The 26,321-nt window shown below is 43.2% G+C and overlaps 1 pseudogene; it reads left to right on the top strand.

The window, feature by feature from the left end:
* LOC129734152 (ankyrin repeat domain-containing protein 26-like) overlaps positions 1-26,321 on the top strand; it is a 59,189-nt pseudogene that overhangs the window by 32,162 nt on the left and 706 nt on the right.

Raw genomic sequence — 26,321 nt, 5'->3', positions numbered from 1 at the left:
AAAACATCCTGTATTTCGCCTTCTTAAATTTTCATAAGAAAATTTAAATTTATTTATTTATAGGTGGATTATCATAACGGTGGGGAATCAAAAATGTTTTCAAGTATGCAAGGGAGAATGGGAAGATGTATTGCTAGCTCTGTTTTTTCTTAAGATGCAAGCAGTTTTATTGTATTACTGCAGGTTGAAGAGGAACGTGATGAAACACAGAGACAGCGCTCTCAGGAAAAGAGGGCCAGAGCCCTTCAAGAAGGAATTTTGAACAACCACCTTGGGAGACAAAAGGAACTAGAAGAAGAGACAAGAAGATCTATCGGAAAAAAATCAGAGGTAAGCAGATTTTTTTTCTAATAAATTACATTTCACCATGTTTGTTTTAAAGTCATAATAAATCTTACATAACTTTTTCTGTTTCTTGATGTTTATTTACTGTTTACCAGTGTAACTTATCTGGGTAAATACCTTTCTTGTTTTCTCTTATGTCTAAAAGTTCTGGAAAGCAGCATCACTCCTGTATGTACCTGAATTACTTGTGCAAGTCGGAAGCTAATAGAAGACACTATTTACACCGTTTCTTAACCTATCTGTTATTTTCCATTTCATAGACATTTTGTCATCGCTTTTTAGGCTTTCTAGCAGTGAAACACCTAGCTACCTATGGCAAGGTTGACCAGGAAGAAAGTTGTTTGACAGTGTTTGTGTTTCCATTGCTTTTATTTTTTAATTAGTTATTCCCTTATTGAACTTACTTCAAGTATGCCTTTCTTTGCCACCTCCACATAACTAAAATTTTATGATCGACTCTCAGCAATGAATTCAACTCTCTGTAAGAGTTAGAGTAACTGGAGGAGAAAAAGCAATCATAAACACTGTATTAAAAAAGATCTTGAAAAGAGTTTACTGAATTTCCTAAAGAATGTGCAGTGCCTTGAAGCCTTTTTGTTCTTGGCTGTGCTGCCCAATAAATGTAGGGTGAATGTGTTTAAGTGGGAAAAAGTTATACATACAATAAAGAGGAAATATACAGGACTATTGCATTCCGGGGGTGATTGAGTCTTATAGCTAACTTTCAGTAATACAAAAGGATAAGTGTTCAGAAGACATTTGAGAAGGAAAATACCCTTTCTGGCCTTGTTTTTACCAGATCTGTAGCACAACTAATTCAACCTTAGAGGCAGTATTATAAAGGCATGCACATACAAGAAAGCGCTGTCATTTTAAAAGCTTTGGTTGCTGGTTTAAGGGGGGGAAAAAACGTAACTGTATATTTGGGATGTTCATTTAGGTTTTAAGGCTATGTTGCACTTCCGTTGGGTACGTACGTTGTACATGTGCATGGGTTCACAGAGTAGCTTATTGCCTGAAACTTCATCTTCGAAGTCATGCTTCGGTACTAGAAATGTTAAAATGCAGTTTATTGCTGCAGGTTTTTTGTAGATTCATTTCCCAATTGGCTCTTTATTCATTTTCCCTGTCATTCAGGAATCCCGCACTGATAGAGAACAGGATCTGTTGTACAAGAATCAGTTACTACAAGATGAGATTGCTATGCTAAGGCTAGAACTCACTCAAGTAAGACTTAGGCACCAGGAGGAACAAGGAAAATATTTAAAGGAAAATGAGACCTTGAAAGAAAAAAATGAAGCTCTCAAAAAGGAACTTAAACTGCACAAGGAAGCATTAAGACAAATGTTTTTTCAGTTCAACGCGGAGCTGGACTTAGTAAAGAGAGAATCTGCAGTGCTGACTTCCAAACTTGAGCAGACAAACAAAAGCAAAGACAGACTAGAGACAGAAATTGAGTCATTGCGTTCCTCCCTGAACGCTGCAGTTCAAGAACTTAAACTTCATTTGTCATCAAAAAGCAATGCTGAACGAAGATTTCCCAGAGAACGTGATGAATGCCTTTGCTTGCAAGTCGAGCTCCATCGTGACCTCTCTGACGTGCAAGAAACCAACAAGAGCTTGTCTCTGCAGCTGTGTAAAGCTAAAAGCAAAGCTAATAGGCTAGAAAATGAGCTTCACCAGTTGAAGCAAATGCTCAGAGAAAAAGCTTTGCTTTTAGAAATGACAAAAAAGAATTAAGTCAAGGCCAGTGTTGGGCAAAGGAATGTGATCATGCTCGACAACTTGAGAAAGATCCAGTAAGCAAACTTGTAATAAAACAGGAGTCCCTGCAGGAGCGATTGGCCCAGCTCCAGAGTGAAAACCTTTTTACTCCATCAGCAATGGGAAGAGATGCAGAACAAGAGGATCATGAAAGAAAAAATAGCGGATTATGGGCAGGAGCGTTTTAATGACATTTTCAACAAACTTAGAGCTGATACAGAAAAGCAAGTTTATCTAATAGAAGAGCGAAACAAGGATTTAAATGCCAAGCGTACTGATTTAAGGGAACAAGTCTTTAAATACGAGACTGACGTAGTAGAAAGACAGGTAAAGTATATGCGTAGAAAGAACAATTTAAAGTTTGTCCGTTCTTGAAATTAGTTTGTTCCTCCAATGTATCCGGTGTAAGTTACATGCATGGGACCAAAGAATACTCATTTGTTCTGGTTTGTTATGTTTCCCTCGGAATTGCGGAAAGTTTTGGCAACGGGGATATTAGTCCTCAGATCTAAGCAGAGAACAGAAAAAAGGTATCCAAGTCTAAGCTTTGATCAAGAAAGGTGATTCTTCTCTAGAACTTTTTTCCATCTATTTTCCTTAGTCCATGTTATGCCCTATAGAATAGTCTAAAGTATTTGATGGTTTTGATGTAAGTATTGCACAGATGACCTGAATGAGAGTGGTATAAAAGGAGGAACCATCCAATACACGAGGGCTGAGAAATGAAGATACAGAGAAGTGAAGTGGTTGGGGCTAGATTTATATGAAGCTTCTATAGAGGGGAAAAAAGAGGTTCTCTGTAAGCTGCTATCAAGATTGAAGAGTATTAGTAATGTCCAGCTGTTGATTTCTGTATGTGTTTTGAGGGTTCTGAGGGGCCTGCCTGTTCCTCAAAGTTCATGTCAGACGGTGACCTTAAGCTTTCTCTTTTATGATGTGTAGCCACACTCCAGCAGTACTGTCAATCATTGTAAACTGTGACTTGCTTTGTATTCTTACTACCAAAATAATGGGTTCCTTTTGAAGATCATGTGAGAGAGTGTGTGTGTGTATATGTATATAGCTATATATATATTATGAGCTATCCAGATTTTTGTAAACCTAATCTATCAGTATTTCTAAAACGAGCTGAGTAAGAAGACTACAAGAGGATGTGATTCAACATACCCTTAAAGTGTATCTCAAAGGAGCTTTCAGATATTTGTATTCATTTAATTGTATTTGTATAGTGAAGAAACAGAAGAAAGAACAATCTAACACAAAGTCCTGCCTTCAGTCACCGGAGTAATATTTGCAGTCAAACTGTGGCTCTTAGATCACAACAGATTTCTTTGGGTTTTGTTAGAAAAAAATACCCGATTGCAGTGTGTTCCTGTGTATTGTTCAAGGAAGAACAATACCTGAGCCTTTTTTATGTGTTAGGAAACAGGAATCCTCATGAACAGCTGCTGATAGTCAAAGGTGCTCAGCTGAGAAAGATGATGAGAGGTCATCATCTGTGCAGATGCCTGCTGGTGGCAGGCAAAATTTCATACTTTTGGGTTCAATCTAGACAGGTCTAACCGTATAACAAAATAAGTTAAAGGCGTATTTCATGTTCTTAGAACTTTCTTCATGCTAATTTAACTGTTTCGTTAGGGCATGTTTGGACAACTGCAGCAGGAGCTTGCTGCTGCACTTAAAAAGCAATCTATGCCAGAAGCTTCACTTGAAGTTACTACACGCTACCACAGTGACCTGGAGAGAGACAAGCTGCGCTTGCAAAAGGAGTTGGAAAAAAAGGTGAAAACTAAGGTAGTTAATGTCTGTAACTATATGAATAAATCTGAGCGTAGCTGTTGAAAGCAGGAGCGAATGTTGTCCTTTTGCACCACCTTTTGCAGTGTTCTTACGAAAACTGAAGTATAGAGGGAACCAGAGGAGCTTTGCAGGAAAGCTGTAGGGTGATTCTGTGTGTGTGTGCATGTCATCTTATCCCCCAAAGTTGTAACCTCATCCTGTCGCTTCTAGAGTATTCCTTCTTCCCACCAGCTCCAGCTGCTGTTCTTGGTTATGGTTCCTAAGGTGTGTTTTACACTCCACACCAACCTTGGCCATAGGTCTTGGATGGGTGGAGGAGAGCTTAGGCCTGTTTCTGTGTAAGTTACTGCATTCTCCTGCGCTCTTGTCTTTTCCGGCCACCTTACTTTTTCTTCTGCCACTGTTGCTTTCACAGACGCAGAAGCAGAACATGCTGGCTCTGACATCCAAGGACTTGCACAGCACGTGGGAGGAGCACTTGAAGTCAAGATCCCACCTTGAAGAGCGCGTTGCTCAGCTGGACGAGGAGAAGGCTGAACTGTTGCAACAGGTGAGCCCAGAAAATTCTCCAGGCACCGAGCCAATACCCAGGAGAACCACATGCACCTTCTGGTCAGGTTCTTACGTATCATTGTTTTCTGTTATCCCTGCCATTCAGGCTGCGAGTACCTTTTCGTTTGGGGGTCATGGAGGAAGCAAATAAAAGCTAGATGGGTATCCTTGTGTAAGTTCTGGAGTGGCTCTGTTGGGAAGAGTTCCCAGTGTGGTTTGCTATCAGTTGAGCACATCGAGCAAGGCCACAGTTCCCAGTTCTTCCTTGGATTTTGTGTGGTCATCTTCTGACCCCTTGGTTTCTGGGCAGGTTTAAAATGCTTGATGTTTCCAGTGCGTGTGTGGAGGAGCTGCTGTATGTTTTCAGCGTAGCGGGAGCTTAAAAGCCTTGCAGAAAAACATACTGAAGGAATGCTGGGTAAATGAACGAGTGCTTGGGAAACAAGCAGCGCCTGCCAGTTGCCAAGGGACAGCCTTCCCCTTTTCTCCTTTTCTGTAGAGGGAAAATGGAAGTACAAAGTCAAAACAGCTGCCAGCTCTCCTCTGGTGTGGCTGAGAAAACACCAAGAGGAGGAAAACCAGCATGTGGCTAAGTAAATGCCCACACAGAAGAGGTGGAGGTAATGGCCGAGGGGAATAAAATGTTGAAGAACTCCAAAAGATCAGATTCCTCCACAAGCCCCTGCCTGCTGGTTGCTGGAAGATCCCATGAAAGCTTTGGATGGATCCATGTTCTCCCATGAAGTGCATACCTACGTAATCCCTACTATGAGCAGAGGCACTGCCAAAAGTGTTCTCCAGCATCTTTTCCACCTGTTATGTCTAGAAGAGGATGGCCTTTGCTTCAGCGAGGGCATCTGTTTCTGTAGTTACGTATTGGTCTGTTTGATGTGAAACCTGAAGGGATCCTCAGGAATTCCGTCCCGGGGCATTCTGTGGAACGTGGCTAACGGATAGAGACGTCCGGCAGCTTCTCTGTGGAGAGCGCTAGATGCACAGACTGTACGTAGGTATTTTTCCTGTGCTCTGTTTGTGTGATACACTTTCAAAAGAGAAAAGAAAGATGTGAGAGTGAAAGAAAGGAAGTGAAGAAGCTGGTAGAGTTGAAACGCCCAGCTGAACTACGTCTGGCCCAAGAAATGAAAAGAAACCTCGATCTGCAGAAAGACTGTAAGAGGGACGGCTTTTTAGCGTGGTGAAGAGGTATCCCTGCGTAGAAGTCATGTTTTATTAAACTTTAGTGTAAAAATAGGTGTACCTAACTGTGAGCAGATGCCGGCCTCGTGTTAGTTCTTGCAAGGTACTTCTGTACACCAGCCCCTAGTTTTCACTAGCTGCCAAAACAACTGCAGGTGCAGGTTGCCCTGCAGTTCTCCTGGGGAAAAAGGGAGTCTTTCATTCCTCTTTTCAGGTGAAATCTGGACTCTCCAAGTGTATGTGGCACAGGAATACTGGTTTTTCCTGGTAATTCCTGGTGTGTCAAGCACGTTAAAGATGAAGCAAGCTGTGTCTGTGCTGTTTACATGAGAGTATGTGAAAAAGTCCAGTTTTGTTCCTTTGCTTCATTGTTTTCATGACTAGTTTGCTGTGCAGGTTGAAGAGGCTGCTGAGCAGAGCTACGAAGGAACTAAGGGTGTATGAGGAGAGAGGGGGACTGTCCCAGCTTAATTTGCAGGGAGAAATGAAGAGCAGGTATTCTGAAGTGGTCAATGAAATTGGCAGATTAAGAACAAAGGTGAGCTTTATTTTGTTTGGGTTATTGTGGTGTTTTTTCTTGTGAAACCTTTGTTCTTTCTTTATACTTCTTTTCATATTGTTGACTTTTTTTCTTGGCTGTATTTCTGAAATTATTTGGCTGTTTTTTGATGTTCGTTCTATGGTCACAGTAGTAGGCGACTGTAATACTGATGTAGCTCTTAGGGGTAAAGACGGAAGTGTTACGTACACAGCAGTATCTGCGAGGGCACATCAGGGGTAGGCTGTCCTGCAGAGGAAGGGCAAAGCAAGAGCCACAGCAAGGCTGGCAGGGTCTGTGACCACACAGGCCAGGGATCAGCCCCACAGGCCCTCACCAAGAAGAGCAGAAGAGTTCTGGGGACAGTTCTGGGGACAGTAAGCAGAGTGCGCCAAGAGTGCAGATCACCAGGCCGGTCCATAGGGATGGGCAGGTCTGCAGTCCTACTGGGCCGTCACGTCCATGGGTGAGGGTCAGGGCTGAGAGCAGTGAAGGCCCAGCACAGGCCTGGCTGCAGCTTGAGGCCGTGGCAGCATCGTCGGGCTCCGACGGATGCATTCCCTCTCGGAAGAGAGGGGAGTAACGCCACCATCACTCGGAACAGCTCTGTGCAGTTGGCCTTGCCCAAGGTCACCCCCTGAAGCCTGTCTCGGGCACGAGTTGAGCAGGAGGCAGGTGGGGGTTTGCTTTTCGGAATGGTGTCTTTGCTTCCCAGGGCACAATGCAGTGTGAGGTGGTGCGGAAGAAACCCTGTAGCTTGTTGCTTACTAGTAGCTGACTCAGTCCGTCTTTCCTGGTCTTAGAGACCCACAAATGGTTTTGAGGTTGCTCTGCGGCGAATGAAGAGACGGGACGCAGCTTGATGCAAGCAAATGTCAATTTATTGTACAGAAGCACACGTTTTTATACACTTTCAGAAGCTGCGCGTTTCAAACTAATTGGTTCTTGAAGCTAAGCCTTGCATACTAGGCAATCCCTGATTGGTGGTTAACTACCAGCAATTAACAGCAAGGTGTTACCTTTCCTTGGCGCCATCCGTCTCCCACTCCCCTGTGCTCTGCAAACATGCCTCATCATGTTAATTGTTGTCTAGACAAGCTCGAGCACATTCCCATCAGCTAACCGATTGCCACGCATGGTCCTAGTTTCCAGCCCGCTCCTGCATTGCTCTGGCCGTTCGGTAGCATGTGACCTTTTAGCTGCTTCTCCGCTCATTACTGAGATAGCTGTGTTTCAAAGTTATGCTCCTTTTTAGAAGATATTATTGTAGAACGAGTCAACTGCCTTGACAGTGGCTCATTTTTAGTTCACAGGTTAGCAGCATATTTGTGTTCCTGTTGGAAGAGTTATTTTGAATGACAGGGAATGGAATTACGTTTGGGCAATTTTAAATAAGTGTAAAGTTTCTACGTATTTTAGAGACTTTCAAGTGTTGACTCTGCTGGTTTCCCCCACTTTTTTAAAAATAAAAGATGATGGGATATCATGTTTTATGGTTAATAGGTATAGACGATGGATGTTTCTGGAGGGGGAAAGAAGGGGATAGAGCTGTAGTTGACCATTGGGACCTATGGGAAGTCTGATATTTCCTGGAAATCTTTTGAAAACAAACTGCAGCTTTGACCTAAAGAGACTGTCTTCTGCCACCACTGCTGCAAAAGCGGTGTTCTGAACTGCTACTTCCAGATCGTTTAGCGTAATGGAAGAGAAGGGTACCCGTTTCTTGCCTTGTCAGTTCTGTGACAAAGCTTTGACCGTGTGACAGCATGTGATAATTCCTCTGAAGCGTGACACATGGTTCTTTTTCTGATGAAACCAGAATGTGGCTGTGATGTAACTGGGTATGGGTGTGTTTGATTTCCTATGATCGTATGAACACCTCGCAGAAGAATAGCCCTGGTGCTTTTCAGCCTAGCCCTGCGGGTGTCATGCCGCTGGTTTGGTACCTCTCGGTCCGTGACCCACTGCAGAACTGAGGAAGGATGGGAACCTGAGGAATGCTGTCAGAAATTATGTGAAAGCTGTTCTTGTTTTAAAAGAAGAGCCTGGTTTCACTTTTGTGATAAATAGTCTTGATGGCCAACTCCTTTACCAATTTTCACAGATTTGACAGGCTCTGATGGTGCGGGCAACAGGGTGAGAAGTTTCCAGTCTTTTGGGTTTGGGTTTTTTGAATCCCGTGGGCCAGTTATGCTATGAAGTACATAATGTGAGAGGGGAAAAATGGCCGGATATCAGCTCCATGTACAATGTTCTGGATGATGTTTTAACTTTGTTTTCTAGCAAGAGAAGAGGACAAGAGAGTGTGTATGGGGAAATCGGATTTATAAGAGAGATTTGAGAGATGGTTGGGTTTTGGGTTTTTTTTTCATTTTGTCCTCGCGGCTTCAGTTGGCCTATAATACTAGGATTTCTGGTAACTCCACCCAGTGCAAGTCAAACCAGAGCTTAGAGCATTTGTTTGCTTACCTGTTTGTTTGTTGGAAAGGTCAAGTTTGGGATTGCCCCTTTCCCCACACTCCTGAGCTAGACCCGGAGGTGTGAGGTTTCTCATCGCTGTTGACATCACGTCAGACAGGGGTGGCCAGCAGGCACCGTAGGCAGTTGAGCAAGGACAACTGCAGAGCCCTGGCCTGGGAGGGGAGATCTCCTCGTGGTGATCCCCGGTGGGATGGCGTGGCTGGGGAGCTGGCCCAGCAGGGCCAGGCGGCCCAGGCAGAGAGCGAGCTCAGCAGGAGCCACCGTGAGCTGGCAGCTGGGGCGGCCCGCAGCGGCCTGGGCTGTCTGGGGGGCAGCAGTGCCAGGGCACTGGGGGCAGTGAGTGCCCACCCCTCCTCAGGGCTTGCTGAGCTGTGTCTCGAGCCCGGGGTCCGGTTTTTGGCCGCCCAGCCCAGGAGATCTTGCCCAGCCCGTGTGAGGTCGGCAGGGAGATGCCGGGCTGGTGCGGGGGCAGGAGCACCAGCCCTGTGAGGGGAGGCTGCGGGAGCTGGGCCTGGGGGAGTTGGGCCTCCCAGCGCGGGGGAGGGGAGTACGAGGAAGACGAGGCCTGTCCCAGCTTGGCCTGGGTTTGACTTCAGCAGGTGTTCAAAATCCTCAAGCATCTGTCAAGTATAAAGAAGTAGTATTTTCATTCTAAGTGAATTCTCCAAGCAGCGTTAAATTTATACTTTCAAAAGTTACACTTTTTGTGAAATTACGCTAGAAATTATATGTAAAGCTTTTTCCTTGCAATATACGCCATTCAAATACAAATGTTTCTGTCAGTCTTTCAAGTAATTTTAGTGGTGGTTGATTCTTGTTTTGCAGAATTTCTAAAGCAGGCTTTCAATTGGCAGTTCTTTCCTTACGTTGGTACTTGGTTTTTATTTTTTTCTTCATCATTGCAAGTATATGGGAAAAAATAGTCAAAATAAGGATCAAACACAAAGCTGCTTTCTTGTTTGGGTACCGTGGGCACACCATGGACCGTTTTTTACCATGTCAGTGCTCATTGCTGATTGTTTCAGTTGGTAAAGAAGCTGACCTTCCATAAGGCTTTCCTTATAAATCAGCTTCAAAATGAAATTGCTGTAGTTTCTCCCAGAGGTAGATCCACTGAGGTTTAAAACTGGTTTTAATCGTATCCAGCTTAAACCCCATGCATTTCTGAATCTGGTTTTGAACACTGACATCCTTCTGGAGTAAATAGAAGCTGCTTGTTCTGTCTGTGGGCAGCCTTACAGAAGGCTTGCTGAAAAATTGTTGGGTCTGCCATAGATAAGTGGCGTGCTGATTCACCAGTATTGCTTCTAGTCACTGAATCCGTAATATGTAGCCTCAGTATACCAAGAAAATGTATATTAACCATAGTAAAAGTTTATGATGCTTTGATCCGATGAGACAACAAACTCCTTTTTCAACACAATGGCTTTATTATGAAGAGGATTTATTTTTTTATTATAGAAGTGTACACACTAGTGTGCATTTCCCTGTGTAACCTTACAGAAAACTGGTACATCAATCAATGGTTTATTTCCGTATCTTGTACAACTGATATCATGGACAATGGAATGAAGTTAGAATTCTTTAAAAAGTTGAAAAGTACAGTAAAAATACGGAATCTGGAAACATTTAAGTTTTTTTATGGTTTGAGTTGTCTCTGCAAGTTCATCATGTGGAACATCTACTTTTATATCAGTGCTTTTGTTTCTCAAATACTCTGTTAAATCCCAGGTGTTCTTTGAAACAAGAAGAAGCAAAGAGACTCAGAGTAGAAGTGCTCTGTGAGAAAGTGAGAGAAAAACTCCAAAGGAAAGAAGATCAATATTGTAAAGAAAGGGAGGAGAAACAGAAACTTGAGTTACACTCAAGGAATTTAGAAATGGAGATAAGAACACTGAGAAAGCTCTTGAAACGGGTATATTAAATAATGAATTAAACACTTTCTTTTCTGCTTCTTTTCACTTGTATTCCAGTATGCCTAGAGAAGGAGGGGCTTTGTTCATGGAAGAGGCATTGGATAACTATTGCCAAATTTTGAGGGCAGTAGAGAACAGTTGGTTCACAATTGGTCTGTTCTTTTTTTTTTTTTTTGGCTTTGCAGTTTATTAATCCTTTTTTTTCTTTTTCAGAATTTAGGTTTCATTTGTATTTCGGGCAAAGCCTGACTTTTTTCTGAATTACTACAAAACATCCTGTATTTCTTCTTCTTATATTTTCAGAAGAAAATTAAAATTTATTCTTTATAGGTGGATTATCATAGCTGTGGGGAATCAAAAATCTTTTCAAGTATTCTGGGGAGAGTGGGAAGGTGTATTGCTAGCTCTGATTTTTCTCGAGATGCAAGCAGTTGTATTACTGTAGGTTGAAGAGGAACATGATGAAACACAGACACAGCGCTCTCAGGAAAAGAGTGCCAGAGCCCTTCAAGAAGGAATTTTGAACAACCACCTTGGGAGACAAATGGAACTAGAAGAAGAGACAAGAAGATCTATAGGAAAAAATTCAGAGGTAAGCAGATATTTTTTTTTCTAATAAGTCAGATTTCACCATGTTTGTTTTAAAGTCATCATAAATCTTATATAACTTTCCGTGTTTCTTGACGGATTATTTACAACTTACCAGTGGAACTTAACTGTGTAAATACCTTTCCTGTTTTCTCTTATGTCTTTAAAAGTTCTGGAAAGCAGCATCACTCCTGTATGGACCTGAATGACTTGTGCAAGTCGGAAACTAATAGAACACACTATTTACCCCGTTTCGTAACCTATCTGTTATTTGTCATTTCACAGACATTTTATTATCACTTTTTAGGGTTTCTAGCAACGAGACACCTAGCTACCTATGTCAAGGTTGACCAGGAAGAAAGTTGTTTGACAGTGTTTGTGTTTCCATTGCTTTTTTTTTTTAATTAGTTATTCCCTTATTGAACTTACTTACTTCAAGTATGCCTTTCTTTTCCACCTCCACATACTGAAATTTTATGATCGAATATCAACAATGAATTCAACTCTCTGTAGGAGTTAGAGTAACTGGAGGAGAAAAAGCAACCATCAACACTGTATTAAAAAAGATCTTGAAAAGAGTTTACTGAATTTCCTAAGAATGTGCAGTGCTTGGAAGCCTCGTTTGTTCCTGGCTGTGCTGCCCAATAAATGTAGGGTGAATGTGTTCAAGTGGAAAAAAGTTACACATACAATAAAGAGGAAATATCCAGGACTATTGCATTCTGGGGGTGATTGAGTTTTATAGCTAACTTCCAGTAACACAAAAGGATAAGTGTTCAGAAGACATTTGAGAAGGAAAATACCCTTTCTAGCCTTGTTTTTATCAGATCTGTAGCACAAGTAATTCAACCTTAAAGGCAATATTATAAAGGCATGCACATACAAGAAAGCACTGTCATTTTAAAAGCTTTACACTTGAGATGTTTTAAATAATTTTATTATTTGGTTGTAGGTTTAAGGGGGTATTGTGTGTTTGGGATGTTCACTTAGGTTTTAAGGAGATGTTACACTTCCGTTGTGTACGTACATTGTACATGCGCGTGGGTTCACAGAGTAGCTTATTGCCTGAAACTTCATCTTTGAAGTCACGCTTCAGTATTAGAAATGTTAAAATGCAGTTTATTGCTGAAGCTTTTTTTGTAGATTCGTTTCCCAATTGGCTCTTTATTCATGTTCCCTGTCATTCAGGAATCCAACACTGAGAGAGAAAAGGATCTGTTGTACAAGAATCAGTTACTACAAGATGAGATTGCTGTGCTAAGGCTAGAAATCAATCAAGTAAGACTTAAGCACCAGGAGGAAGAAGGAAAATCTTTAGAGGAAAATGAGACCTTGAAAGAAAAAAATGAAGCTCTCAAAAAGGAACTTAAACTGAACAAGGAAGCATTAACACAAACGGTTCTTCAGTACAATGCGCAGCTGGACTTCCTAAAGACAGAATCTGCAGTGCTGACTTCCAAACTTGAGCAGACAAACGAAAGTAAAGACAGACTAGAGGCAGAAATCAAATCATTTCATTCCCGCCTGAATGCTGCTGTTCAAGAACTTGAACGTCATTGGTCATCAGAAAAGGATGCTGAACAAAGATTTCACAGAGAACGTGATGAATGGCATCGCTTGCAAGGCAAGCTCCATCATGACCTCTCCGACACGCAAGAAACCAACAAGAGCTTGTCTCAGCAGCTGTGCAAAGCTGAAAGCAAAGCTAATAGGCTAGAAAATGAGCTTCACCAGTTGGAGCAAACCCTCAGAGAAAAAACTTTGCTTGTAGAAATGACACAAAAAGAGTTAAGTCAAGCCCAGCGTCAGGCAAAGGAATGTGATCGTGCTCAACAACTTGAGAAAGATCCAGTAAGCGAACTTGTAATAAAACAGGAGTCCTTGCAGGAGCGATTGGCCCAGCTCCAGAGTGAAAACCTCTTCCTGCGTCAGCAGCTGGAAGATGCACAGAGCAAGAGGATCATGAAAGAAGAAGTAGTGAATGATGTGCAGGACCGGTTGAATGATACTCTGAACAAACTCAGAGCTGATAGGGAAAAGCAAATTTATCTCGTAGAAGAGCAGAACAAGGATTTAAATGCCAAGAGTACTGATTTAAGGAAACAAGTCTTCGAATATGAGACTGACAAAGTAGAAAGAGAGGTAAAGGATATGCTTAGAAAGAACAATTTAAAGTTTGTCCGTTCTTGAAATTATTTTGTTTCTACAGTGCACCTGGTATGTTATGTGCATGGGACCAAAGAATACCGATTTGTTCTGGTTTGTTATGTTTCTCTCGGAATTGCGGAAGGTTTTGGCCAACGGGATGTTAGTCCTCAGATCTAAGCAGAGAACAGAAAAAAGGTATCCAAGTCTAAGCTTTGATCAGGAAAGGTGATTCTTCTTACTTAGTTCATAAAATGTTGAAGAACTCCAAAAGATCAGATTCCTCTAGAAGCCCCTGCCTGCTGGTTGGTGGGAGATCCCATGAAAGCTTTAGATGGGTCAGTGTTGTCCCATGAAGTGCATTCCTACGTAATCCCTACTGTGAGCAGAGGCACTGCCAAAAGTGTTCTCCAGCATCTTTTCCACCTGTTATGTCTAGAAGAGGATGGCCTTTGCTTCAGCGAGGGCATCTGTTTCTGTAGTTACGTATTGGTCTGTTTGATGTGAAACCTGAAGGGATGGAATATCCTCAGGAATTCTGTCCCATGCCATTCTGTGGAACGTGGCTAACGGATAGAGACGTCCGGCAGCTTCTCTGTGGAGAACGCTAGATGCACAGACTGTACGTAGGTATTTTTCCTGTGCTCTGTGTGTGTGATACATCTTTCTTTTCTCTTTTGAAAGTGCGAGAGTGAAAGAAAGGAAGGAAAGCAGCTGGTAGAGTTGAAACACCCAGTTGAACTACGTCTGGACCAAGAAATGAAAAGAAACCTCGATCTGCAGAAAGACTGTAAGAGGTATGGCTTTTTAGCATGGTGAAGAGGTATCCCTGCGTAGAAGTCATGTTTTATTAAACTTTAGTGTAAAAATAGGTGTACCTAACTGTGAGCAGATGCCGGCCTCGTGCTAGTTCTTGCAAGGTACTTCTGTATATCAGCCCCTAGTTTTCACTAGCTGCCAAAACAACTGCAGCTGCAGGTTGCCCTGCGGTTCTCCTGGGAAAAAGGGAGTCTTTCATTCCTCTTTTCAGGTGAAATCTGGACTCCCCAAGTGTATGTGGCACAGGAATAGTGGTTTTTCCTGGTAATTCCTGGTGTGTCAAGCACGTTAAAGATGAAGCAAGCGGTGTCTGTGCTGTTTACATGAGAGTATGTGAAAAAGTCCAGTTTTGTTCCTTTGCTTCATTGTTTTTGTGACTCATTTGCTGTGCAGGTTGAAGAGGCTGCTGAGCAGAGCTACGAAGAAACTAAGGGTGTATGAGGAGAGAGGGGGACTGTCCCAGCTTAATTTGCAGGCAGAAATGAAGAACAGGTATTCTGAAATGGTCAATGAAGCTGACAGATTAAGAACAAAGGTGAGCTTTGCTTTGTTTGGGTTATTTTGGTGGTGGTGGTTTTTCTTTTGGAACCTCTGTTCTTTCTTCGTACTTCTTTTCATGTTGTTGATTTTGACTTTTGTTTTCTTGGCTGTGTTTCTGAATTGATTTGACTGGTTTTTGATGTTCCCTCTATGGTCACAGTAGTAGACGGCTGTGATACTGATGTAGTTCTTAAGGGTAAAGATGGAAGTGTTACGTACACAGCAGTATCTGCGAGGGCACGTCAAGGGCAGGCTGTCGTGCAGAGGAAGGGCAAAGCAAGAGCCACAGCAAGGCTGGCAGGGTCTGTGACCACACAGGCCGGGGATCAGCCCCACAGGCTCTCACCAAGAAGAGCAGAAGAGTTCTGGGGACAGTAAGCAGAGTGCTCCAAGAGTGCAGATCACCAGGCCGGTCCATAGGGATGGGCAGGTCTGCAGTTCTACTGGGCCGTCACGTCCATGGGTGAGGGTCAGGGCTGAGAGCAGTGAAGGCCCAGCGCAGGCCTGGCTGCAGCTTGAGGCCGTGGCAGCATCGTCGGGCTCCGACGGATGCATTCCCTCTCGGAAGAGGGGGGTAACGCCACCATCACTCGGAACAGCTCTGTGCAGTTGGCCTTGCCCAAGGTCACCCCCTGAAGCCTGTCTCGGGCACGAGTTGAGCAGGAGGCAGGTGGGGGTTTGCTTTTCGGAATGGTGTCTTTGCTTCCCAGGGCACAATGCAGTGTGAGGTGATGCAGAAAAAATGACTGCAGTAACTTATTGCTTACTAGTAGCTGACTCAGTCCGTCTTTCCTGGTCTTGGAGACCCAGAAACGCTTTTGAGGTTGCTCTGGCTGTTTGGTAGCATGGAACCTTTTATCTGCTTCTCCGCTCATTACTGAGATTTGTTGCTAAAGTAGCTGTGTTTCAAAATTATGCTCCTTTTTAGAAGATGATATTGTAGAATGAGTCAACTGCCTTGAGAGTGGCTCATTTTTAGTTCACAGGTTAGCAGCATGTTTGTGTTCCTGTTGGAAGAGTTATTTTGAATGACAGGGAATGGAATTACGTTTGGGCAATTTTAAATAAGTGTAAAGTTTCTACTTGTTTTAGAGACTCTTTCAAGTGTTGACTCTGCTGGTTTCCCCCACTTTTTTAAAAACAAAAGAGGATGGGATATCATGTTTTATGGTTAATAGGTATAGACAATGGATGTTTCTGGGGGGGGAAAGAAGGGGATAGAAGCTGTAGTTGACCATTGGGACCTATGGGAAGTCTGATATTTCCTGGAAATCTTTTGAAAACAAACCGTAGCTTTGACCTAAAGAGACTGTCTTCTGCCACCACTGCTGTAAAAGCGGTGTTCTGAACCACTATTTCCAGATCCATTAGCGTAATGGAAGGAAAGGGTATCCGTTTCTTGTCTTGTCAGTTCTGTGACGAAGCTTTGACCGTGTGACAGCATGTGACAATTCCTCTGAAGCGTGACACATGGTTTTTTTCTGATGAAACCAGAATGTGGCTGTGATGTAACTGGGTATGGGTGTGTTTGATTTCCTATGATCGTATGAACACCTCACAGAAGAATAGCCCTAGTGCTTTTCAGCCTAGCCCTGCGGGTGTCATGCCGCTGGTTTGGTACCTCTCGGTCCGTGACCCACTGCAGAACTGAGGAAGGATGGGAACCTGAGGAATGCTGTCAGAAATTATGTGAAAGCTGTTCTTGTTTTAAAAGAAGAGCCTGGTTTCACTTTTGTTTTAACACTGAATCAGCAGATGGTAAATACAGTGTTGATGGCCAACTCCTTTACCAATTTTCACAGATTTGACTAATTTTAGATCCCTCTGAGTTCCCTGGTTTTTTTCCCCTTTCCTGTCTACAGGTTGATGAACTTTCCCAGCAGCTGGAGATAGAGCCTAAAAAAGGCATGCAGCTAGAAGCACAAAATCATGATTTGCGAGAGGAGTTGTCCACCATGCGTGGGAACCATGAAGAACTGGAGAAGAGCAAAAGCCAGCTGAAAGAAGAGGTGGCTAATCTCAAACACCATATGGAGACTAACATGGTGGATCGCAGCCAAATAGAACAATACAAAAGAGAGGTGGAAGAACGAGCTGCACAAGAAATAAGACAAAAACGGCAAGAAGTCAATCTGATTTTGCAGGTAAGTTCATTTCTTATGTGTGTCTGTTATAGACTTCTGTTTTGGTTGTCATTTTTAGGGGTGGTGGTGGTGCCTGATTCCATGTGTTACGCTGTACTTCTGTTTTTCCTGAAGGGCAGTGGGAGAAGGGAATATGGTTGGGCAAGATGCTTTCATGTGCGTGCAGTGTGCCTGCAGGCCCTGAATCAAAAACTTGCCCAAGGTGTGGATTTTCATTTTGCAGTTCTTGGAGGGGTATCACTGTCCACTGGTCTTGTTCTCATTGTTTATCCTTGAATGGGTATTGCAACTTAGAGTTGTCACAGCCAGGCATACGCATCTTCCTTAGTCATTGCACAAGGGGCAACGCTCAGAAAAGAAGTCACCAAAGCTGCAGGGTGCGGGCTGGGGGTGCGGCATCTCCATAATTTCTTTGAGGAATGCTATGCCCTGTCCTACAGAGATAGTGTTTCTTCATCAGTAGCTTTGATGAGTAATAGTGCTAAGATGGGGGTTCTTTCTGAATGAAAAGAATCATTCAGTGTGGTAGTTCCAGGGTTCTGCCCTGGTCGCTGATGGCAGTGAGGAGGCACAGTTGCCTCGCTGAATAGAGCTGGGCCCTTGAAACTGGGTACGTGCAATTGACTGGCGAGGAGAGTTCTCTTTTTCTTTGCGGTGGTTGAAAGTGTGTATCTACTTCAGATGCAGGCAGCCTCCCAGGACAGATTAGAACAAATCAGAGCCAGTCGTCATGCTTTGCTGACAAGCCAGCTAGAACACAGAATTGGAGACCTCGAACGTGAATTAGACAGGATAAAAAATACCCAGCGAGACAGTACTTTTCAAAAAGAATCCGCACAGGCAGAAGTGGAAAAGTACAAAGACCTGTATCTGGAGGAAGTTAAAAATGGAAGGTGCCTAGCAAAAAAACTGGAAAGGTAAGTCCCTGCTCTTTTGGGGTGATAATAAGATACTACTTTTTCCTCAAGCAGTTTTCTTCATTAAATACCTTTTCTACATCTGGTCAGCATTATGCATAAGGTAGCATATTTGTGATGAAAGTACCTTAAGGCTCCCCCCTGTTCATTGGAACTATCTTCGCTTCTCTTCAGTGTTCCAGCAGTAACACCACCGATCATGGGCGTTAATAGGATATTTTTGAAGTTGAGTTTGTTTTAACAGGCAGCCTTTTTGCCAGTCTCTAATCTCCGCTGCTTCTTCTAAGTATGGCAGAAAAGAGAATGTCACGTCCTTTACTGCTTGAATAAGGATAGGCCCTTCAGAGAACGGCATTTGATGCTATGAAGAAGAACAACAAAAATCTTTTGGCTTCCGTTTTAGCAGCATGTCATAGGTTTCAGCTTTCTTTGGGAAGGGAAGGGTAGCCCAGAGTTCTTACGCAGGTGATGTACCTTTCAGAAAAAGCTATGTAAACCCACGGTGTGCACAGACTGCTTTGAGGCCTTAATGCTGAGAAGTCCAAAGTATTGGTTAACTCTTGCTGCTTCTTGCAGGTAGAGTGACTACTTAGAAATAGGCTCTCCAGAAAACCCCCAGATCCAGTTATGGAGATTTTTTTGGACTCTCTTAATCCCTTCCACTTTCCGAAGTCAGATAATAGTCAAAGACCTGGAGGGTAACTTTGTGGAAGTGTTATTACCAAAGATAATTCTTTGTATGCTTCTGAACGTTTCAGAGCTAATGAGAGACTAGCAGAAGCCAACGCTGAGCTCCTTCAGGAGTGCCATAGAAGCAAACCTTTAATTGCAAGCAGCGCTGTCAGTGGTCCAGTTCTGTATTCAACTGAACTGGGACATATTAGCAACAATCCGGCACTGAATAGAAGTCTAAATCTAGGAGGAAGCTTCCTAACCCCGACCGGGAATACGTTACCATCAAGAAACAGAGTTGAAGCCTATGTGGCTAAGGTAAGCGTTTTTAAATACTGTTCTCAACTAGTGTTGAAGAGTATCTGTAAGCAAGGTTGTGCTTTTCAGTCTAAAGTTAGAATCCATTTCTAGTTCCAAACCATATGCTCTAATATGCCAAACCAAATTGCTCATCAAAACAGTACACAACTAGGTGGTAGAAACGAAGACTTTTGGTCATCAGGGTTATACAAATTTCCAGAAGTGCTCAAAGACCAAAAAATACTGAGATCTAAATGATGGACTGCGTAACAACATTCTTTTGCAAGAGAAACTGTGATAAAGAATACTGTGGCATAGGAAGCTGCCAAATAAGCTCTTCAGTAAAATTTAGTGCCGATGCCCCATCCCTGGCAGTGCTCAAGGCCAGGCTGGGTGGCGCTTGGAGCAACCCGGTCTAGTGGAAGGTGTCCCTGCCCATGGCAGGGGGGCTGGAACTGGATGATCTTTAAGGTCCCTTCCAACCCAAGCCATTCTGTGGATGACCTTTTTTAAAACAGCTAACTTCATGATGAGTGCAAAATCCCATCAGACATCTTTGTTTGAGACACCTTTTCCTTCTTCCCTGATCTTCATTTTAGCAGTTTCTTCACCGGAACTTGTTTTAGTGCAATACCAACAAAGGGATGCTTCAAAAGTAGGATGGCATGAACAGGACACGTAACTTCTCACTGGAGTGCGGGACGTATGCTGTGCATAGGAGGCATTTGTTTTGGGGGGTCCTGCTATGTGGTGTTATATGTAACTGCTCCTCAGGAAGTCTACAGAGCTTTCTGATTTTGTACAAAAGCTGCAACCTCTGCGTACCTCTGGTCAAAGTATGCCCTGTAATTAGCAGTCAGCATGATAGCACATCCCTCACAGAATGGTAAACGTGATATCATGAGAGTTGGAAACCAGATGTCAGTCGTTGTAATCAGTTTCCCACCTAGCATAGGACTGAGGCATGGGCAAGCTTGCCTGTTCAGTCAGTGTCTGTCCCTCGCATATTCTGTTGTTGAATGGATGTGAGAAGCATTCGCTCACTTTTAAGTCTGTCTCGGTTCGCTGGTCCCACCTACACTGGAAAGAATCCATTTAAATAGCGTGTCTGCATACTGTGCCTGGTTTAAGAAAAAGAAAAAACCAAACCAAACAACAAAACAAAAATGGACAAAGCGGTGTGTAGGTAGTGCGTAGCAGCGGCAGTTAGAGATGAACTTTTCTGTATCGTTGCGAATGTGGTTTTTGTGTCAGAGGGGTGGACATAACGCTGCATAAAGAACATGGGAGGCAATTAGTACTGTACCATCTGCAGGGATTATTCGGCACGCAAGCAGCAGAAAGGAGGCAAAATTCAGGGATCCACTGCAAAACTGAAGTAAGGAGAAAGCCAGGACAAGGGAACAAGAGGGACAGGGAGCAGGGAGCAAGTGAGGGCAGGGGAAAATGAGAGAGAGATGGGAGCGAGATGTTACAAGAAGAAAAAGGCAAAGGAGGAAACCATCCCGCTTCTAGGAAAAAAGCTGTCCTAGTTTAAAAGAAAAGGGTTTAACAGTTGTGGTTTCTTTTTTTGAAGAAGAAACAGGAAAAAAAGAATAACCTCCCTGTTACTAAATCCAGCTGCACATCTCTTTATGATATTTCTTCCTGTAATCACCAGTTGGGGAACAACTGAGACTAATTGTAGTGGCGCTGCTTGTAGCCTCAAGTCACCTGACGTTCAGTGTATTCAGGGAAGTCTTAAAACCTGATCTTCTCTGGAGTCCTTCAGAAGAAAGGAACTGAGTTCTCAGAGGTGCAGTAGTTGCTGGAGGGCGTGCATCTAAGTGAGTATTTCGCTTAGAACTGCGGGCTTAATTTTTCTCAGTCGGGTGCAGTATGTCACGTGCATAGCATGCATCTGAGAAAAGAGGATTGAATTGGAACGTAAGACTTTGAAGTCAGGAAGTAACAAAAGGGAAAAACTGCATGTATCCCTCTGCATACAATAATGGGTGGCAAATCTCAATCAGTTTCCAAATGCAAAATCACCAGATGCACAGTCTGTGCAGTCATTTCCACAGGGGTCCCGTGCCATTCAGGAGGCAAGTTGGAGCATGAGGGAAGAAATCAGAGATTATAGTGTTAGTCTACTTTGAAATGCTTTGCTGGTTGTGCCGCCTGGTATTCTGTCTGTTCACCAGACTGTTTCAAAGCAGAAGAATTTCTCTAGACTCCAAGCCTTTTCTTCACTTCACTGTTTACTTCAGTTATGCCTCAGCTTTGTTTTCCCACTAACCTGGTTCCCTTCTACAGAATTTGCCTTGCCTTTAAATTCAGGATGCGCAGTGCTGCCTTGGCTGGAGATGACAAATGCTTCTGCCACTGAAGCTCTAGATGACAGGGAGTTAAGAAGCTGAAATTGCAGTGTGCCTCAGGCAGTCCTTTTGCACCGCTTTTTTTAGTCAAAGCTCTCTGCAGATTTGGTGTTCCTTGTAGTAGCTTCCTCAAGGTGAGAAGGGCTATTGGAAGTAGGGAACATGCCAGCCATTCTGAAGAGGAAGATGTTTGTGTACATTTCGTTTGTGCAGAAGCTTTGAAATAGCTTCAGGGGCAAAGAGGTGAAAATAGTTCACACTGCTATTATTCAGAATGATGGTGTTCATTGGTCCTGCAGCTGCTGGAAGAAACACTGGTAAATGATGCTGACAAGAGGAAGGAGTGCTCCACTAGCAAGTGGACACAGTTTCTTCTTTAGACTTAACTAAGGAATTTGGTGTTCAAAGGCTTGAAAGATTGCACCGTTTTCCTAAACATGAGGCATGACTATCAGTGATTACACATAGAGCCGTACATGTTGAAGATGGTCATGTCGCAAGTTCAGCAAAAACAGAGCATGTTATTCTTAAAAAAGCATAAAGAAATGTGTTCCATTACAGTATAGCCCCTTCCCCTTTATCAAATATATACGCGACAGAAAAGAATCACCTTGAAGTGCAAAAGGATCTTTAAAAATACCAAAAAGTTCATATTGGCACAAGCTTATTAACCAGCAGAATCCCAATCCCATGCAAATGTCTTCAGGTTTTTTTGGTGGTTTTTATTTTTATTAGAGCTTCAGTGATGTGGAATAAATTACAAGTACTTGACAAATTCTGTGCATGTCATTAGACAGTGACCGTAGCAACTAGCAATTCAGTATTTCAGACCTGCTCCCTTAGTCCTAAGGCAAGGAATGTCTCCTGCAAGTGCTGCAAGGAGGTTTTGGGACTGGAGTCCTGTTGTTAGGTTTAACAAATGTCAAGCTTAAATCCTAAGAGCTGTGCCAAAGGCTGGTGAAAATGAACATGGGTGTCTTGACAGACAAGAGCAGTGAACTCTGCAACCAGGGTGAATCGGTGGGTAAATGAAACCAGTTTAATGTGGGAAGGGAAATGTCTGCTTCCTACTTCATCTTTCAATTTCTGTTCCGTTTCTGATTTGGCTTTCTGCACTCTTGTAGCAGTCTTTGTTGTTAGCTTTTTTACTTTCTTCATTTACATGTAGGCCACGTTCTTGTTTCTCGCTGAAGACCTGTGAACTTAAGGCCATTTTTCTTTCTTCTTCAGCTCCTTCATCAAAAACCTGCCCGTCTCTCTCTTCTCTGCAGCCAGATACATGGCAGGGTTTGCAGCCAGCATTGTTTAATATTGGGTGGTATTTTTTTATACTGGAAATGTTGTCTATTTATGCTCTTAGGTTTTGATTAAAACTTACTGATGTATTCACATTTTCCTAACACTGCGCATATTTTGAACTTTAGTTTGCCCAAGGGAAAGAATGACTGCTGCAGGGGACTTCTCTGCTTTATGTGTTTGTAATGCAATGGCTTCTGTGGTAGTTAACCATCTGTGAGATGATAGTCTATGGATTTAATCTGTTACAATGGAACTTCTTTGAGCTCTGGGAGTAGGCTGGTTTACCCTCCTTGCCAGTTCTGGTATTCAAAAAGTTCTTGGTGGTCACAACAGTTGTGTCTGGAGTACCAGTACTGTTCTGAAGTTGAGCATCATCTCACGGAGTCTTACAGGACCCAGCTTACTCTGCGCTAAAGCAGCCTGTGTGGATAAGTAGTAAGTCAACCCCACTTTCTGAAAAAGAACTGTTGAGAAGGTGCCTGCTGCAAATGAACACCTGGTGTGTTACCGCCTGAAGAGGTGTGCAGTGAGGTGAGAAGTACCTGCTCAGGAGGTTTGGGACACTCGGCTGTGATGCCTTTCCCAGGGGTTTGGGGAGAAGGAGAAAAGTGGAGGCAAGTTAAGGTCCTCGGAGGTGTATTTTGCCTGGCTCTTCATTCATTCCCTTGTCAGAAATCAGCGTGTTGGCTTTATTTCCGCCTGTTTCTCTTCCCTCAGACACGGATGAGAATCACAAAGACGTTGATGGAATGAATAAGAGGAAAACAAGATCTTTTTCTTCTCTTGATTGATTCGTACATGTTGCGGAGAGTCCTGTGGACCTTTTAGTCATTGTGAAGACTCCAGAAACGAGGGAAAGTGGTTTCTTCTAACACCTCAACTGCTACTTATTTGCTTGGGATTGGTCCTGGCTTTGGGCCGTATTTTGGTCTAGGCATTAGTTTTCCTGCTTTTCTCTGTTACCTGTGTCTCGTCCGGGATTTTGCTTCTGCTTGTACCTGCTGGAAAACAATTAGAGATTTGGGGGGTCCTTTTCCATTGTTCATGCGGCTCTGTTGGCACAGAGTATTTCAATGAAGTATCACGGAGGGGTGCTTCTCCTGCAGGATCCGGTGAATTTGGTCCCAGCTTTCGCTGTGTTCCTGGAGAGAGAGCCCTTCCCTCCGCTTCGCTGGTTTACAGCCCCGCTCCTTTGACCCTTGCAGTTACTGCCTGTTTCTGCTCCTCTTGTGAGGGTAAGCAGAGTGGTTTCCTTCCTGAGGCTCTTGCTCTCTGTGTCCTGTTGAGTACCCTGTGCAGTGTTTCCGTTCTTGTTGTTGTTGTTACGCTGCTAGGTGGGTCTGCTCATTTCATAAAATAAATGGTTCTTCCCCCAGGAATTCAGTACTAAAATCAAGAGAGTCGCAGAAGGAGTGAGGGGAAGGGGCCTCTAGCGATGATCTAGTCCAGCGTCACCCCTGCTCAAAGCAGGGTCAGCCGTAGCAGGTTTCTCACTGTTCTGTCCAGCCAGGTGTTATACAGCTCCAAGGATGGACACGCCACAACCTTTTCTGGGCAACTTGTTCCAGTGGCTGTCCATGCTTACAATTTTTTAAGAAATAATAATTATAAAAATCCTTATGTTAAAATTTCCTCTATCTGGATTTGTGCCTATTCTCCTCCCGTTCTTTTGCTTGGCACCGCTGAGAAGAGTCTGGCTCCATCTTCTGTACTCCCCCCACCAGGTACTTATACACATAGATAAGGTCCCCCTGAGCTTTCCTGTTCTCCAGTAAAGAAACAGTTGCAGCTCTCAGCCTCTCCATAGAGCTCACAAGGTCCAAGCCCTGCAGCATCTTCATGGCCATCGTAGCCCTGGAAGCTGTATGGTATCCGTTTGGAAATTCACTCCTGTGTGTCACAAATTTGATGGGAAAAATGTAGGAGTAGCAAGTATCATCAAATGTAAACAACAGCATATAGCGCTTGGACTGTGACTCTTAATTTAAGAGATGTGATTCCTTCTTGTGAAGGCTTCTGAAGGCAGAATCATAAGTGAGAATAACTTAATTGGTAACAATACCCACTTTCTAGGGGAGAAGAGGCGTAAGTGCTCCTTTGCAGTGATCCAGGCTGATTCCAGCTACATAATAAACCCCACAGCACTCGCTGCGTAGAAGCTGTAGCTGCGGTTGTCTGTCTTAGTACACAGTTTGCAAGAAAAAATTGTGTGTGCTTTTATATTTTTATAAATGTGTGTCATGGTATTTGCAATAACAATAAAAGTTTTGGCATCATCTGTAGGAGCTCTTTCAATTTCCCATCTTAAGGTGGAGAAAAGAAGAATATTGGCACACGCTTTTTTCTATACAAATGGTGTATGTCAATCCTGCAGCAGCTGCTGGTGCAGCCCTTCTCTCTGTGAAGTTGCAGAAGCCAGCCTCAACTGGCTGATTTGTCCCTGTGGGTGGCATCTGTACATATCTCGGCGTGTAGCTGACGTTCTGTTCGTGTGTTTGATGATAAACTTCAGCCATACCTTCACCGCAATAACTGCGCTAGGCTTTCTTGCTTTCTTCCTGTGTATTTTGTTAAATGCCCAGTAATAATCCAGCTGGCGAGTTACAAATTGTTTTGTTAACGTTGCTGAGCAATGAGGCAGCTGCAGCCCGACTGACCAAAAGTTTCTCTTCAGTAGAAATCAAACCCCAAACCAAGATGTGTCTATTTGGAATTATATTTTTAGGTTTTCTCTCATTATGTGTGGGTTTTAAGAATGTTTTAGAAGTTTAACGTTAGAAAAACGTAACTGTTAAAATATTAACTATATTTTCTGTATAATTCTAGGTACGGCAGGAACTAGATGAAAGAATCGCTAAAGAACTTAAACAAGGTAATGTGTCGCTATGTTAGGGGCATTTTTAAGGAAAAAGAGGAGTGTTCCTAACTCTTGAACATAATGGCTTGAAAGCTGTCAAGTTCCTGTGCTAAGCACAGGGAGGTTTTTCTGCTAGCTTTCCAGTTTAGACTTGAATGTGAAAACTTCCTGCTTACCAAAAGATTGTGTAGAATGTTATGCAGTTGCCTGAAAAAGACAAGTGCAGAGAAAACTAACCCACTTCCTCTACACGAGTGGCTCTTGGCTTAAGCTGAAGTCACGTTTTTCTAGAGTGAATCCTTGAGCACAAGCATCAAACGTAAAAGAAGCCCTGAGAGAAGATGTTTATAGACTTCAGCCATCACTGCTTCTTCCATGTGCATCAGTTGCATTCCGCACTAAATCATACCGTGCACATTCTCTGCTGTTGGACCTTGATTTTTGCTGTTTCTTATTCATTGCTTGTATTTGTAGCTTAGATGTTGCAGTCTTTTTTTGAATAAGCAAGGAAAATAGAATCAGTGATGAAAGATACCCTTTCTTTAGGAAAAAATTATTTAGTAGCACTTAGGCAAACATAAGATGAGTTGAATGCTTTTAACACATAGCATGATGAAGCCAGGTGTCCAAAGAGGAATTCCACCTATTTCAGGGTAGTCGTTCCTCCAGAGTCACTGCTTTGCTTTGCAGTGACTGGTGCTATTTCAAAGCAGGTAGCCCCTGCGAGAATTTCCTTCTGTTCCTGCATGCTTTTGGTAATACAGAGAGTGTTCAGCTGTAGCTTCACAGCTCGTTCCATGTGTCCGAATGGACACAAAGCCGTTGCATTTCATCCGTGTGCATTTTGAACCTGACTGTGCGTCTGCTAGGTGTCATAGAGTGCGCTTGGTTTCAGGACCTTGTCTGAAAAACGTGGCTGGAGAAGAACAGTAAAGGTGGGCTTGCGTCAATTGAGTATGTGTTTTTGTGGAGGAAAGAGGGTTTTGCCAGGGTGAGTTACAAAGACGCCCCTCAAAGAAAGTGCCAGGCTAGGAGACTTGTCCTGGCCTGACTGCATTGCAAAGGTGTTTGCGTTTTCACCGGCGGATTC

The sequence above is a fragment of the Falco cherrug genome, chromosome W (genome assembly GCF_023634085.1).
Source record: "Falco cherrug isolate bFalChe1 chromosome W, bFalChe1.pri, whole genome shotgun sequence".
NCBI lineage: Eukaryota > Metazoa > Chordata > Aves > Falconiformes > Falconidae > Falco > Falco cherrug.
Note: the sequence above shows the minus strand (reverse complement) of the source record. Positions and strands in the feature narration are given on the sequence as shown.